At 46.8% G+C, this 14,753-nt stretch overlaps 1 protein-coding gene across 8 annotated transcripts in view; it reads left to right on the forward strand.

The window, feature by feature from the left end:
• Window positions 1–14,753, forward strand: part of LOC135898170 (head-specific guanylate cyclase-like) — a 231,213-nt gene that overhangs the window by 60,905 nt on the left and 155,555 nt on the right. Inside the window, exon 1 of one of the 8 annotated variants that reach the window (XM_065426971.2) lies at window positions 14,401–14,657. The exons of the other annotated variants lie outside the window; for them this stretch is intronic. The gene's annotated coding sequence lies outside the window, so the exon portion shown is untranslated. Of the gene's footprint in view, window positions 1–14,400; window positions 14,658–14,753 lie in introns of those variants that run through there. 8 annotated transcript variants of the gene reach the window in all.

Raw genomic sequence — 14,753 nt, forward strand, 5'->3', positions numbered from 1 at the left:
TTCAACTGGCATCAGAGTAATAACCGTTAGAGATCGGCACGTGACAACCTGTCTCCGACGTTATGCTAGGAGAGGGACAGATGGAAATAAAAGAAGAAAGGCGGGGAGGTCAACGCAGGTCTGGTTTGCTACTCTACACCAGGGGAAGCGGGTTAATGGATGACAATAATGAAAGAAAGGAGAGAGAAATAGTGAGGGTGCCGCTTCAGTCAGAGAAGCACACCGACACCACAAAGGTCGATTATGAGCTTGAGGTGTTAGTTATTCGCATGAGGCTGGACATCGCCTGGGGAACGTATACCTAAGAGGTGCGTGCAGATATGAGTTAGCGCTCATACAACATTCCACTCAATTAACGTCGTACAGTTGATGGAACACAAGAACGGCCGGTGCAGGTATAAACCACCATTGCTGCGTTCACCGCATGTTGTCTTACGTCACATCCGCGTTTCCCTTCGGATGGATCGGAACCATTAAAAAGCTGATGTGCCGTTATTCTTTATAAAAGTAGGATAAAATTTAATGACTCTGGTAGGATCGATCGTAGCATGCTACATAGGCCTACTATTCATCATAAAGCAACCATACAACAAATGAAAAAGAAAGGACCACCACTTATCCCGTGTATCGCATTAGGTGTAGGCATGAAACAGTACACACGTACCTCAGTGGATCACGTTCTGGGCGTCTAGGTTTTGGATCGTTGGATATACCGTCTACCTGCCGGGCTATTAGAGAAGAGCGCCAGGTAGCTGTATACACGCCGTGAATTGCTAAACTGTATATTTATTTATCTCGTTACAGATGCACCCACATCTCACTATGGCTTGTAATAAGCTAAGTAATCACCATTGCCTTTAATTCTTGAGCTCTGGTCAGCGCCATTTAACGTTGTGGAGAAGCCGGCTATTTATTTTGGGCAACATTTCCAATCAATCAATCAATCAATCAATCAATCAATCAATCAATCAATCAATCAATCAATCAATCAATCAATCAATCAATCAATCAATCAATCAATCAATCAATCAATCAATCAATCAATCAATCGGTCATTTCAAGCATACATAACATCGCGCTGTGCTTATACCCATCGAAGCATGCGTGGTGTGTAAACTTACCGGTGTTGTCCGTGTACTGTACGAAACAAGAGTGCGTGGCAACTAAGCCTGCAATTAAGCAAAGCACGCCGCGAGATGTAAGCCTCTACATACTTGAGAGCACACAAAACAGCCGTTTAGCCGGGAAGACCATCTGTAATCTCTTCTAACGTGTTGTTTCTTTTGTATTCATTTGTTTATTTTGTTTATGTTACGATCCTTACCACTGACCTGCAGCCCTGCTTAGGTCACTTAGCCATCATATTCAATAAAGTTAATTCTCTCTCTCTCTCTCGTAGACATAGCATTCGGTGCATCGTTTGGTGCCATAATATTTTTCTCGTCTCACCTCTCTGTTACCGTTGTTTATGGCTATCTTTTCACATATATGGGGACTGTACAAGCGGCAAGACATTTGTTTTTTTGTCGTCGGTGCGACTTTGGATGAACTACTCATTCAAACTCCCGCCAATTAGTGGCGTATAATATCTTTTTTGTATGTTTTCTTTTCTCTGTGGCAGTTCACAAGAAGCTCATGCGGCACAAAGCGCGATTTCGACTTTGACTCTCGGTCACCCGAGTGGTGCATATGGACCTTTTTGCGTAGAAATCAACAACCTCAAAACAGTAGTTGATTCCGTTGTACACCAAGTTTAGGCAACTTGTTTGTTTTGCGCAATTCAAGCTATCTTTTCCGTCTAAGTTAGAGCGCCTGTTTCGTCTCGGGTCATCATTTCAGGTCCGTTGATGTTTCCTCCCTATATGTTATTGATTGTCGGAAAGCCATCTTTGGCGTAGACTGCTTTTAGTTCTCGTTAGGCTTAGCTAAATAAATTTTGCTTCACTTTATATTCAAACCGACAGCATTATTAAAATCCGATGCATCAAGTTTCAGTTAATAGCTCGGTCGGGCTCGCAGAGATTTCCTATTTCTGCTTCATCACGTTATGCTGTGCCTTTTATACAAAAGATGACATTGTCAAAAGCTTATATGGTTCTCTACATCACGTCTGCCAATAGCTCCACTTTTTTCGTTTTTTTGCATGCACTTAACCCCTACTGGGTCGCTAAACGAAGAGCACCGCCTTAATAAGTAAGTCCACAATTCTCTGAGGCAAGCCTAATGATGGACGATTATAGAAACACGCGCTCTGCGTGTTAAGTGTATTCTGCTTATGCTGCGCTGCAGATTGAGGACCTAGTTTTCTTTTCACTCTCTGAAGTTCATGCTAAAGACTATAGCTGAGAGCGCATTGTTTCAGTCGTCTGCGTTAATCTGCCGTTCATTTTGCGGGCGTTATTAAAATTGCGGAACCTTGTATTTTTTTTGGTGATCGGAGCAATAACTTCCGGCAGCCCCGCATTCCTTTTTACTTTGTGTTGGGTCTAAAGCGGAGCCTAATTTAGCGACGCTGAAGACTGACGCTTTCGTTAGTGAAGTTAGTCATTCCGTTACTATTAGAGTCTGCGAGGTTCGTCAAGCAGTCGTTGAAATTACTTTCTCGCTTGTCGATTTCAGGTTTCTCCTTTGCTCGAGACCAATGTGGTTAAGAGCACACCACTAAGCACACTCTTGCCCGCTGTCTTCGTCGCAGAGTTAGAAGGACCAGGACGTGCCCGACTGGGCTAACTCGTCTTGACGACTGGTGGCGTTCGGAGAAAACACTTTCACAATGCTGAGCTTAGAGGAGCTCGCGGAGGAGGAGTCGTCACGAACGAATCTCCGCGCTTTATCGTATGACACAATGTTTTCAAGGCTCACTACTAAAACAATAACATGCGTATTTCGCGCTTACGGCGTTCGCATATTCATCGTGTCCTTACTTCTCCTAGCGCTGTCTTCCTTATGTTCTGTCACAGCGTAGCGTTGTTAGGGAGCGATATTTTCTCTTCCGGGAGGCCATCTTGCCCTTTCTCTGGCTCCCTCTTTGGCTTAATGCCAGAAGAACGCCGCCTGCTGTCACCGCCGCTGCTACAGCTGCGCCGCCACGCGGCAGTCCGGCGTGCGGCCGGTGCACGGTATGAAAGTCCTCCCGTAGCGTACGCGATCACGGGCGGCGCTGCGGGTGGGGAGCGTGCGCACGCGTTCGGCCCACGTTTCACGGCGGCGCTCTTTTGGGCGAAAAGGCTCGCGAGAAATGGGCCGGCGGGGCTGGCGGGACCCGCGGGGCAAGCCGGGAAGCGCAGCAGTCGGCGTAGCCATTCCCACACGGCGCGCGCGACTAGGCCTCTCCGTCAACCCGGCATCTTTTCTTCCCTTGTTTCTCTTCTTCTCTCTGTTTTCTTCCTTCCAAAATGGCGCTTTATCTCATCCGCGCCACGGTTCCCCGCCGTCTAATGGGCGATCGACTGCGCGGATGCCCCGGGCTGATGCGTTCATACGCGCGCTGTACCGTCGCAGCGCGGAGCGTTTCGTCGCAGGGCAAGGTTTTATGTACTTCGCTGCATACACATCGTGTATGCCTCACTCTCTCACTTTTTATTTCTCCGCGCAAGCGCCGTATCACTTATAACAATAACGAGGGAGCGCCGGGGTGGCGGAAAGCTGAGATGGCCGCTCCTCCGGTCGCATCTGAAACTCGGAAGCGAGCACTGTACGTTCAAAGCAGCGTCCGCCCATCTGTTTTCTTTCTTTCTTTTGCGCATTCCTACTTGTTTATATTAGAGACGCGTGCGCCTTATGGGAGTGAGCCATTGCACCGACTCTCGCTACGATTTCATTTCGCCAGCAAACGGAAAAGGCGAATGAGTCTGAGTCTTGGAAGCTTCTGGTGCGGTTTTCTTTCTTTCTTTCTCACTTTTTTCATTGCATCTGGTTGGACAGATAAAGGATATGCGCCATACGGCAACAGCCGCAGGGCTTTTGCAAGACGAAAGTGAAAAATAAAAGAACATACTACAGCGAAGAAATAACTGCGATGCGTTTGCGTTTGCCGTTGCTTATAAAATCAGAAAACGCAAGTTTCTTATTTCGGCAAGTTTTTTACACACACACACGCACGCACGCACGCACACACACACACACGCACACACACACGCACGCACGCACACACACACACACACACGCACGCGCACACACACACACACACACACACACACACACACACACGCACGCGCACACACACGCACGCGCACACACACACACACGCACACACACACGCACACACACACGCACACACACACACACACACACGCACACACACACGCACGCACGCGCGCGCACGCGCACGCACACGCACACGCACACGCACGCGCGCGCGCGCGCGCGCGCGTCCACATGTTTGCCGCCTGGCCTTGAATTTTCTTGCGACAGTCAGATTTGATCGAGGCATCGCTAGTGTACGCCTATAGTCAGACATCCACTGAAGAATGATTTGTTGCGCGCGGGCGCGTTAATGCTGTAAATGTAAAAAGTTTTATTGAGTAAACTGTTCTAAAGACGAGACAAAGAAATGTTGCTGACACGACAAAGCTTGACTGACTGACAGATTGATATGTTATGATGTTTTAAATGCGTGTAAAAATGTCGCTTGCGTTTCCAGATCTTTAAATTATTAAACGACTGAAACAAATCCACAACGGGAAATTGTTCAGTCACTTTAAAAAGAAGACAATGACCCGAAGTCAGAAAGGAAGAGCAATTTTCTCTTTGTCTGCAATAGGGCATCATCAGCGTTCTGCACTGACTTGAGTCTTCTTCTGCACCTGTATGTGTCGTCTCGGCTTCAAGCGTCGCTTCAGGAAACAATAATGAAGAGTTCCAAATCGTGGCTTTTGAGAAATCTGAATGACGTCATTACACGCGTGATGCGTAGCACAGCCGGTTTCGGCGAACAATATGGGGCTGAAAGCTGCAGCTTGACATAAAGTTAAGCTTCCGAGGCATCCTCTCATCGCTATATAACAATTATCGCGCTTCCGTTTTTTTTTTAACCAACCAACCTTGTTCGCTTGCGTGCGTGCGCGTATATCTGTCGTACGTGCGTGTGAGTGTTTAAGAAGTGATAACGAGTAACGTGGATGTGTATGCAGTCTCGAGCTCGATCAAGTTCTAAAAAAAAAGAAAAGAAAAGGAGTGGGGGCACTAACTTATTATTTTATTCTTATTCCCCTCTACTAAAGGAACGATAGTGGTTGCTTCCTTGGCGTGTATAGTGGCCTATCGTGGTTTGCGTTTGGCACTGTTCACCAGACCTGACGTCCGATTCGGTCCTTTCTTTCTCCACCGGGATAGAGAAAGAAAGACGCTTTCTTCTACTTGACAGATCTTCGGAGCATGACCCTCTGGAGCCGATGGGGCTGTCGTCCTGCACGTCGCCAGCAGCAGCATCCATCACTCGGTCCTTAACGCGGGCCCCTCGCCGACTCGGGGTTCCTCCTCGCGTCCGTTCTCGTCTCTTCGCCCGGCAGTCAGATATCCCGTGGGGTCGCGCCGAGATCAATTACGCGGCAAGGGGAGCGCCCTAGATCAGCCCCCTGTTTAGGCTACAACGGCGATGTTAATGTGTTGCCCTTTGGCTTTTCGCGCCTTCTTATCGTGCGTAGTTAGTTTGCCGGTGACTCCCGCAGGATCGGAGGAAGCTCTCTGTCCTCGATTGGAAGATGCTGGGAGCGATACTTTTCTGCACGGGTCAAGAGGAGAGACGTTTCGCGCGAGTTCCTTGTGAAAAAATTTTACAAATACTGTGACCCTAAAGTCCTTTTTCTCTTTTCGCAGCATCTGGATCACACTAGTCACGAAGCAATTCTGCCATCGCCCTTAGTGCTGGTACTGCTGGCCCACTCGCTCGTCTGGTTCTCACCATCAGGATTGTTCGGGCATGCAGACTGATAGTTTTCATATGAACGACCACTTTACTCCGTTCTTCCCCTTACTCCCTCCTTCATCATTTATTTCTTAAATTCCTCTTTATGAAGAAAAGAAAGAAACTGACGCCGACCAACGTGATTCAATTATCGAAAAACTTGACGTTTTGGCGCACACGTGGCAGCTTTACTCACAGTAAAGGGTATAGGTGCAGGACGGGCGCGATGTTACATGTGGATGAGGGCATGATGCATATCGGGTGCGAGCAGTTCGATAGAAGCTCGGCTTAAGATTTCCGTCGTTACTATTCGAAATTCGTGTGCTTGTCTTGATGTGTAGTGACCAGAGATAAAGGCGCTGATTCAAGCTGTTTTTCTCTTGCAAGGACACGTGCTGTTTTCCAGCTTACCTCGCACACGTTCCGCAAGGACACGTGCGCCCACGCCGCCCACGCGGCGCTTGTTCACGCTCTTTCAGTGTTTCTCGAGCCTTCTTTGAATTTTTTGACTTTATGCGACGTGCATTTAGTTGCATTCCATGCAGCGGATGGCGTGGGAAATTCCCCCTTCCCTCCCCGCATGGTTCCAACCTGATTTTCTCGGGAAAGCCTTTGCACTTTTTTTCTTCTATTTTCTCTGTTAAGGCTCTTTTCCTCTCGATGGCAAGGGGTATAATACCTTCTGTTAGGATGAATGCAGCGGGATTTATATTGACTTTCTAAAAAAATTCTTCGGAATCTGTCAGACGCGAACCATGTTCTTGCCGTTCATCGACTTGATCACCGGGCGAAATGTCATTCCCTACTTTACTTGAGTAGCCTTGAACAAGCACACATCTCCCTGTGAAAAGGAAGGATTTGCTCTCTTTACGTGCTGCTAGCTCGCACAGGCTGAAACCTGCACTGAAACACTTAGAAATGTAGCACAGTCTTAGCGCTAAGCATCATTATTACTTTTCTTTGTGCAACTAAGCCTTCTCGCACTCTCATGAAATTTAGCAGTAACAACGCATCGATCGCTTCACGGTTTCCGAGGAGCAAGACGCTGCAATCTAAGCAGGCAAAGAGTACTGTTTGTTTTTTCCTGCTCGTCTCGAATCATAAATCGCAGGAAAGTTACTTTGTTATGTCCCTTTCTGTGTAGGATGCCCCAGCTAACTTTAGCCAGAATTTAAATATATGCGAATGCCAGGTAGCTGGACAGAACCAAGGTAATGTTGTTTACCGTCGCTTGGAGATACTCAAAATGTATTTTTTTATTCCGCCTAATTAGATAGTTAGTCGTAATAAATTAATCAACTTCTCAAATATTATCGTTATGTTAGAAGGGTAAACGAGAAAATGGTAGAGTGAGATGAAAAGCTCGCGATACAGCTTTCTGTTGCTCAATACGTGCCACATAAAGTGTTTTTCCGAGCGTGAAAGGAGCCTGCAAATGCACGCAAAATTGCCACGGGACTGGCCGCTCGAGGCACATTGCCTGTATTGCGGGCTTCTTTCACGCTCAGAAAAACACTTTTATGTAGCACATATCGAGCAACAGTAAGCTGTATTGGGAGTTTTTCATGTTGCTCTACAATTTTCTCATTGACACTTTTCATGTTTGGGAAATTGATTAATTAATTAAAACTAATTACATAATTAGAGAGAATGAAAAAAATTGAGAACCTCCAAGCGATGACAAACGACATTACCTTGGTTCTATCCAGCTATGTGGCATTTACATATTTTAAAACTCTGGCTAAAGTTAGCTGGGACATCCTGTATATGCCTAGTTGACTTCATAAGGTGGCTCCCAAAGACAAACAAGAGTGCATACAAAAAAAAAAAAGAAAAGCGAGCAGGAATAGCATTCGCAAATAAAGTATTTTGGCCTTTGTGTGAATTTTTCTCACTTTTCTTCTTCCACCTCTTATTCCCTTTGCCCCTCTGTTTCAGCACAGGCTAAACTCCCTGTCTTTGCTCTCCTCTCTCTCTTGACCTTTGTAGCTGTTGTAAGATCTTTTGCGCCGTGATTCCTTTGCATTTCTGCTAAGATGAGCTCTCGGATCAATGGGAAGCATCGCCTGTACCTCGCAGCGGAGTGAAGGCTCTTTTTTACAGTTCCTCAGGGACGAGGGCGCTTCGACCAGGCACTGAATGTAAACAGCTGTGATTAAGCGTGGGCTGCTGTGCGATATTCGTGAGCGCATTCATTCCTTCATCTAGGCTTGCTTTATACAGTACGGCATGCGATGCGTACAACTGGGCTAACTTCTTCGGTCAAAGAATGTTTGACTTTGTTATTTTTGCTTGACGCCGAGTCTACCTTCTATGTCACGAGAGAGAAAAGGCGAGGCAAGCAAGTAAACAATCAACAGAAAGAATGAATAAAAATAAATAAATTGTAATGAAGAAGCGTAGCCTGCCTGCGCCTCAGCACCACCGCTACCGGTATGAGCTCGTGGTTGCGTGTGACTGCTACCCATTCGCCTGTGCCCGTTGCTAATAAATCTCTTCGCAAAATAAGGATTCAAGTAAGCAAAAAGACGAAAAGAATATGATTATTTTACCGGTTGGCTAACTAACTAACTAACTAACTAACTAACTAACTAACTAACTAACTAACTAACTAACTAACTAACTAACTAACTAACTAACTAACTAACTAACTAACTAACTAACTAACTAACTAACTAACTAACTAACTAACTAACTAACTAACTAACTAACTAACTAACTAACTAACTAACTAACTAACTAACTAACTAATTTACTAACTCACGAATTCACTAATGAACGAACTAACCAGCTAACTAACTAACTGACCAACTAACTAACTAACTAACTAACTAACTAACTAACTAACTAACTAACTAACTAACTAACTAACTAACTAACTAACTAACTAACTAACTAACTAACTAACTAACTAACTAACTGATTGACTAATTGGCTGACTTCTGACTTGACGCACCTTAATTCTCTCATGCATTCTCTTGTGGAGCATAATCGGCGTGTTCCGAGGAGTATACAGCGAGCTTTTTTCAGAATAAGCCCCACGAAAAAGGAATCGCTCACCCAGCAACCGCGAAGCGAGCTGGATGAGCGATTCCTTTTCACGGGGCTTACTCTTCGTTCTGAGCGACAATGCATACCCGCTGGGTAAACGGCTGCTCCGCGAGCCGCTCATAAGTAAGGGCACACCACGGCGTGCTTACGCCGAGCAAGGAATGCGGGCATGGCGCGCAACCCCGGCTTTTCCTTCATGCAACGCTCGGCCGCATCGAGGACAACCTGCAGCCATATCGTTGCGCCGTTGTTATAGCGTACACGCCCGCTCCGATAGAAGCCGCGCGCGTTAAGCCCCAGGAAACACGCGTTGCCTCTGCTTTATGCCGTTCTTGTTTTAAAACAGAAAAAAAAATCCAAAGCAGGCTCGACACGCAGATTAGCCTTTCGGAACTCCCTTATACGGCTTGCTCGTGGAAAAGACTGAGTGACTTGCTGTCGAAGCAAAAGAAAGTTGGGACGTTATTTTTCTTTCTTGAATGTTGTGCAATAACCACAGCTAATGAGGGACTTGACATATCAGTAGTGCTTATAAAGAATGAATTTCAATACTTCTGCAGAGAAACTCATATTCCCATGTCTTCGACATCCAGTAATGACATAATTCATAATAGTGTGGAATGACTAAGGCTTTTACATAGGATTTATAATCATCGTAAGTAGTGTTGTGGCGTTTATTCACAATTTTGAATATGAATTGAACACCAATGACTCCTGGGATCACGCTATGTTAACCGTCGTATCCTCGTCGTCCTTGTCCCCATAATTGTCGTCGTACCATTAATTTTGGGTAATCTTCGTCGAAATGGCTCCCGATGTTCTTGCCGGTACTGAATGCTTTACTTTCAGTCGCTGTCTACACGTTTTCTTCAATGGTTCAGAGCGTAATGATGCAACCAAGGTGCGTATATAATGTAAGTGAAATATGCGTCTACTCGGCAAAACGCCTTTATATTTTAGGCAAGGACACTTTCGAAACAGAAAGCGGGTACCTTTTTCGCAAGAGTATAAATATGTTACGGCAATATTAAATATATTCGGACAGAGACTTGGCGGTGTCACGTCGTCCAAATGGGAGGTTGCCCTAAGCAGCCCCGATCTTGAAGCACAGCTGTCCATCGGGCCCTCGACGCAGCAGAGAAGCTCGGCCTTTCTGTGTACCGACGTGGGAGCGACCCGCTACCTGCTGGCACACATTGCGAATGACCAGAATAAAGTTTTACCATACCATACAATTGCCTATTCGACTCGTATTCAATTCCAGAATTCACTGGTCCGAATTGTCGAACATTCGTCTCTGTCCGGATATATTTATTATTGCCGCAACATAATTATACTCTCGCGAAAAAGGTACCCGCTTTCTGCTTCGAAAATGTCCTTGCCTAAAATATAAAGGCGTTTTGTCGAGTAGACGCATACTGGACCTGCATTATATACGCACCTTGGTTGCATCTTTACGCTTGTAACAATTGAAGAAAATTTATAGACAGCGACTGAAAGTAAAGCCTTCAGTACCGGCGCGAACAACGGGAGCCATTTCGACGACGATTACCCAAACTTAATGGCACGACAAATTTTATGGGGAAAGGGTGCCGAGGAGGCGACACTTAACATAGCGTGATCCCAGGAGCGAGTCTAGAGTCAGAACAAATAGACCCACTTTTTTTTAAGTCTGCCGACTTCATTCAAGTAAACATGATGATGATGTCCAAAATGGCGATAAATACTGCAGGCGCCGTGAAACACGGACAAAGTGCCTTCAGCAGCTGTCGGAGCAAAATCATGGCCCCACATTGCAGTGGAAATCTGACTGTGAGCAGACGACAGTTGAAGTTGCCAATTTATGTAACCTTTAATGTCACGGCGCCTCGAATGGAGAAGCAGACGAGAAGCAGACAGGACGTGGACGGACGTAGCGCAATCGGTTGCGCTACGTCCGTCCCCGTCCTGTCCTTCCTTAATATCGTCTGTGTAAAACTGAGCGCAATATAACCATGTACACATAACTGTAGAAGAGCGTAATTGTTGAATTACAACTATTGGCACCTACGGCTACTTTGCAGGATAAAAAAAGAAAGAAAACCTGTTTGCTACGGGGCCAACTCAGCCTGGCCGTCACCTCTAGTGCCTAAATAATGTTCTGTCCTGATCGATCCACAGAAAGAAGTTCAGACGCCTGGCACGCACGTGTGCAACATACCGATCAAGGCCAGCCACGCTACTGAAACGGTCCTACACGATGCCATTCGTATACAGTATAGAAAGAGCTGACAGTCCAATTTGTTCCCCTGAAGAATTCGATAAAGATGTAGAACACCTTATCTTCCACTTGCAAATATACAGACTGCCGCCGAAAGCTACCAAGAGAACTGCAGATCCTCGACAGTATAGGCCGCTGTTCGAAAAAGACTGGGGTGCGTAGCGAACGGAAACATTGCAACAAATACGGGCAGTGCGTGCATTTGTAGACTTTCTTGAAGAAGCAAGAATATCGGAAAGTTATTAGAGAGCCCATGGTGTGTCGTGTGGTGTGGTGCATATATATGGTATAATTTGGTGGACTTTACGTTTTTCTTCTTCGTTTTCTTTTCTTCTTACATGATTTGCATTGGACATCTGTTCTGTCATGGTAGCTGTGTAATGACTTGGAAAGCGTTCGCAAAATCTCGCCCTTAGGCGCTTAATATTTGTATCGCTTTAGTTTTATTATTTGCCAAGTTCAATTTCTATCGCAGGGCATAACAGTGCAAATAAATTTAAAGCATTTAGTGAAAAATCTGGCATGCGCATAATGTAAAGGTCTTTTACGGATGGAAATTACTGGTATAATACATTTTGATCACTACTTGTTGAGCGCACAAAGCGCCCGCTCACTGCGGTAGCGTTAACGGAAATAAATGTGAAGCAAGAACAAACTCACGGCTCGTTGTCCTCGTATTCAAGATAATTTAAAATTTCAAACATTTCTCGACTTTCTCGGCTTGAGAGAGCTGACTAGCTGTAATTAAGAATAAAATAAATCTATAGGTTTAGTGGCTGCCTGTCTCCTACTGTGTTGGTACACTAATTGCGGTTGACAAACGCTGCAGTAAGACTAGGTAAAGCAGGTTACCATTCAGCACTCCCGGTCCGGCCTGTCTTTATTCTTTGCTCAAGAAAGCGGACGCCACTCGCCATGTCAGCCCGTTGCGCGAGGGGTTCCAGGAATAGGTATGAAACGGAGGACCTTATGACGAGTTATTGCGCGGTTGGCGTTGCGAAGTTTTACAGTTCACCAGCGTATGCTGCGGCGTGTCGAAAGGGCACAACGATGCCCTTTATGAGTTATTGTAAGGAGGTCCCGTTCGCGTAAGGTGCCGATTATTCAAGGCTTGCGAATTTGATGAGCCGTGAATACAAGAGTGCCTGTCCTATACGAGGCCCTAGCATGGCCCTGGCCCGTAGAGCGATCACTTTATAAGGCTCGGCCTGTCTGCTGGGGAGGGATGGGACGACGCGGGCTTTCCGGTTAGCCCTAGCTCGTGCAGCGCAGTACGCTCGTAGATTGCGTTCGCTGTGGTAATGTATGCGTAACTTATCGTTTCCAGAGTTCGTATCCGAAAATCGCACTTGCTAACGTCAACTGACGGCACGGCACAGCGAAATTCGTACGAGCTCTGCTGCAATACACGAAGGCGACAGACTTGAGTGCCCGAATGTAGCTACGCCCTTGCACAGTGCATGTGATTGACCTATTTGACCTCTTTCTCTCTAATTGCCATCCCCATCCCTTCTACACATGCAGCGTTGCAAACTCGACAGTCTGGTTAACGTCCACGCGTTTCCTACCTTCCTTCTCTCTTTGACGCAACGGAAAGTCAGTCAGTCAGTCAGTCAGTCAGTCAGTCAGTCAGTCAGTCAGTCAGTCAGTCAGTCAGTCAGTCAGTCAGTCAGTCAGTCAGTCAGTCGGTCAGTCGGTCAGTGTCAATCAATCAATCAATCAATCAATCAATCAATCAATCAATCAATCAATCAATCAATCAATCAATCAATCAATCAATCAATCAATCAATCAATCAATCAATCAATCAATCAATGTATTTCTGTAGCATTCATTGTTTTTGTTTTCTAGGCGTAAATAAACGGTGTGATATCTGAATGTGACACTTTCCTAAATTAAGTTCTTTAGTCGCACTGTGGGCGCGCATTTGAAAAACGCGGAGCTCATGTACCTGCCGTAACCGAAATTAGAAAGGCGTATTCCTTGTTTCAACGTAAGCTTTCATTGCTTTAGCATCAACGCGTGCTAATTACTACAATTGTTATGAATAAGCTTAGAATTGTATAGCGAAGCGAAGAGAAGTCGAGGACGGCAGAAAATTAGGGTGATGAAATTAGGAAATTTGTCGGCGCAAGTTCATGTCAGTTAGCGCTAGACAGAGGTAACTGGAGATCACTGGGAGAGGCCTTCGTCCAACAGTTAAGATGAAATAGGCGGATGATGATGCTGATAATGCCAAAGATGTAACAGAGCCAATGCACCGAGTGGTAAGGCTTGCGTAATAAAACTCCACCAGAAAGCCTCGCCGTGGCGCATAAACATGTAAGCACTTGAGCCACACGTTGTGGCTGAAGTAGTATATAGGGCAGTTTAAAGCGATCTAATCACGCCTCGACGGTTCTGAGATAGCGCGCAGACAGCTCGACTTGCCGCCCACAATTTCCGCCCGACTGTACGCACACGCGGCTCACGTAGTAGGTTACGCGCACACTTCCACCAATACCATCGTTAAAGAAAAGATCCAAAGGTTGCACGACTTCCGTCTGTGTTGCCGCATCTTCACGCCACAGGATCCACGCTAAAAGCAATGATCATTACGACCAATTTGCTGAAACGTGCAATGCACTCGGTGTTTCTTATTTTACGGTGAACGATGATGTCGTTGAAGGCGATACGGCGCACTTTTTGCGCGATCGCATACGCCACCAGCCGTCGGCAATCGCTTCGACCTCTATAGCGTACGGCGCAAGCGTGCGGAGCAACGGCGGCGGCCGGCCGTTTGATACCGATGCCTACAGAAAACGACCTAATAATGAGCAGCTCGCGACGATTACCGCGTACGCCCAGTCGGGCGCCCTAGAGCCGTTCAATCGCCTCGTCGTGGGCGTGGGCGAGATACAGAGGGTGAATAGACGAGGGGAAGGGGAAATGTTATTCGGAGGAGAAGGGGCGAGGAAAAGGGGACGGCTGTTGGGCGAGCCGGCTAGCCATGAGTCGCGGTCCCCCATCTGGGTCTTCGCGCTGTTGGGCCGGGCCCGGGTTCGGCTCGGTTCCGCTGGTGGCGTTGGCGGCTTCCACACGCTCTCTCCCTCCTCCTGGGCCGGCGACGCCGGAGGCGTGCGCCAGTGTCGGCGTTGGCGCCGCAGCCACCGTCGTCGCTCTCGCCTCGCAGACGACCAGACGAGGCTGACCCAGTGCGCGAGTGGCGGGTGAGCGCGTGTGTGTGCGCGCGCGCGAGCTCTTTGAGTTTGTGATCGTCCAGTTGCTGACGCTCTCTAAAGGGTGCGTTTAGTGCTTTGCGTGTTTATAGACATTTTTTCGCTCGCTCGATGCTTCTTCGCATCGTCTTGTCTGGCTCTTTCATTTCGCGGGACCACAGAGGAAGTTTCCCGGCGTCCGCTTGGAGTTTGTTCTTTCCGAAGCCCGATGAGCCGGTGCGAGGTGAGAATGCAAGAACATCGTGGATCTGCGAAATCTGTTGAAACAGATGACTGCGCCCCAATAGTCAATGCCACTTTCGCTCCTACTGCGGATGCG

Source organism: Dermacentor albipictus, chromosome 3 (genome assembly GCF_038994185.2).
Source record: "Dermacentor albipictus isolate Rhodes 1998 colony chromosome 3, USDA_Dalb.pri_finalv2, whole genome shotgun sequence".
Taxonomy (NCBI): Eukaryota; Metazoa; Arthropoda; class Arachnida; order Ixodida; family Ixodidae; genus Dermacentor; species Dermacentor albipictus.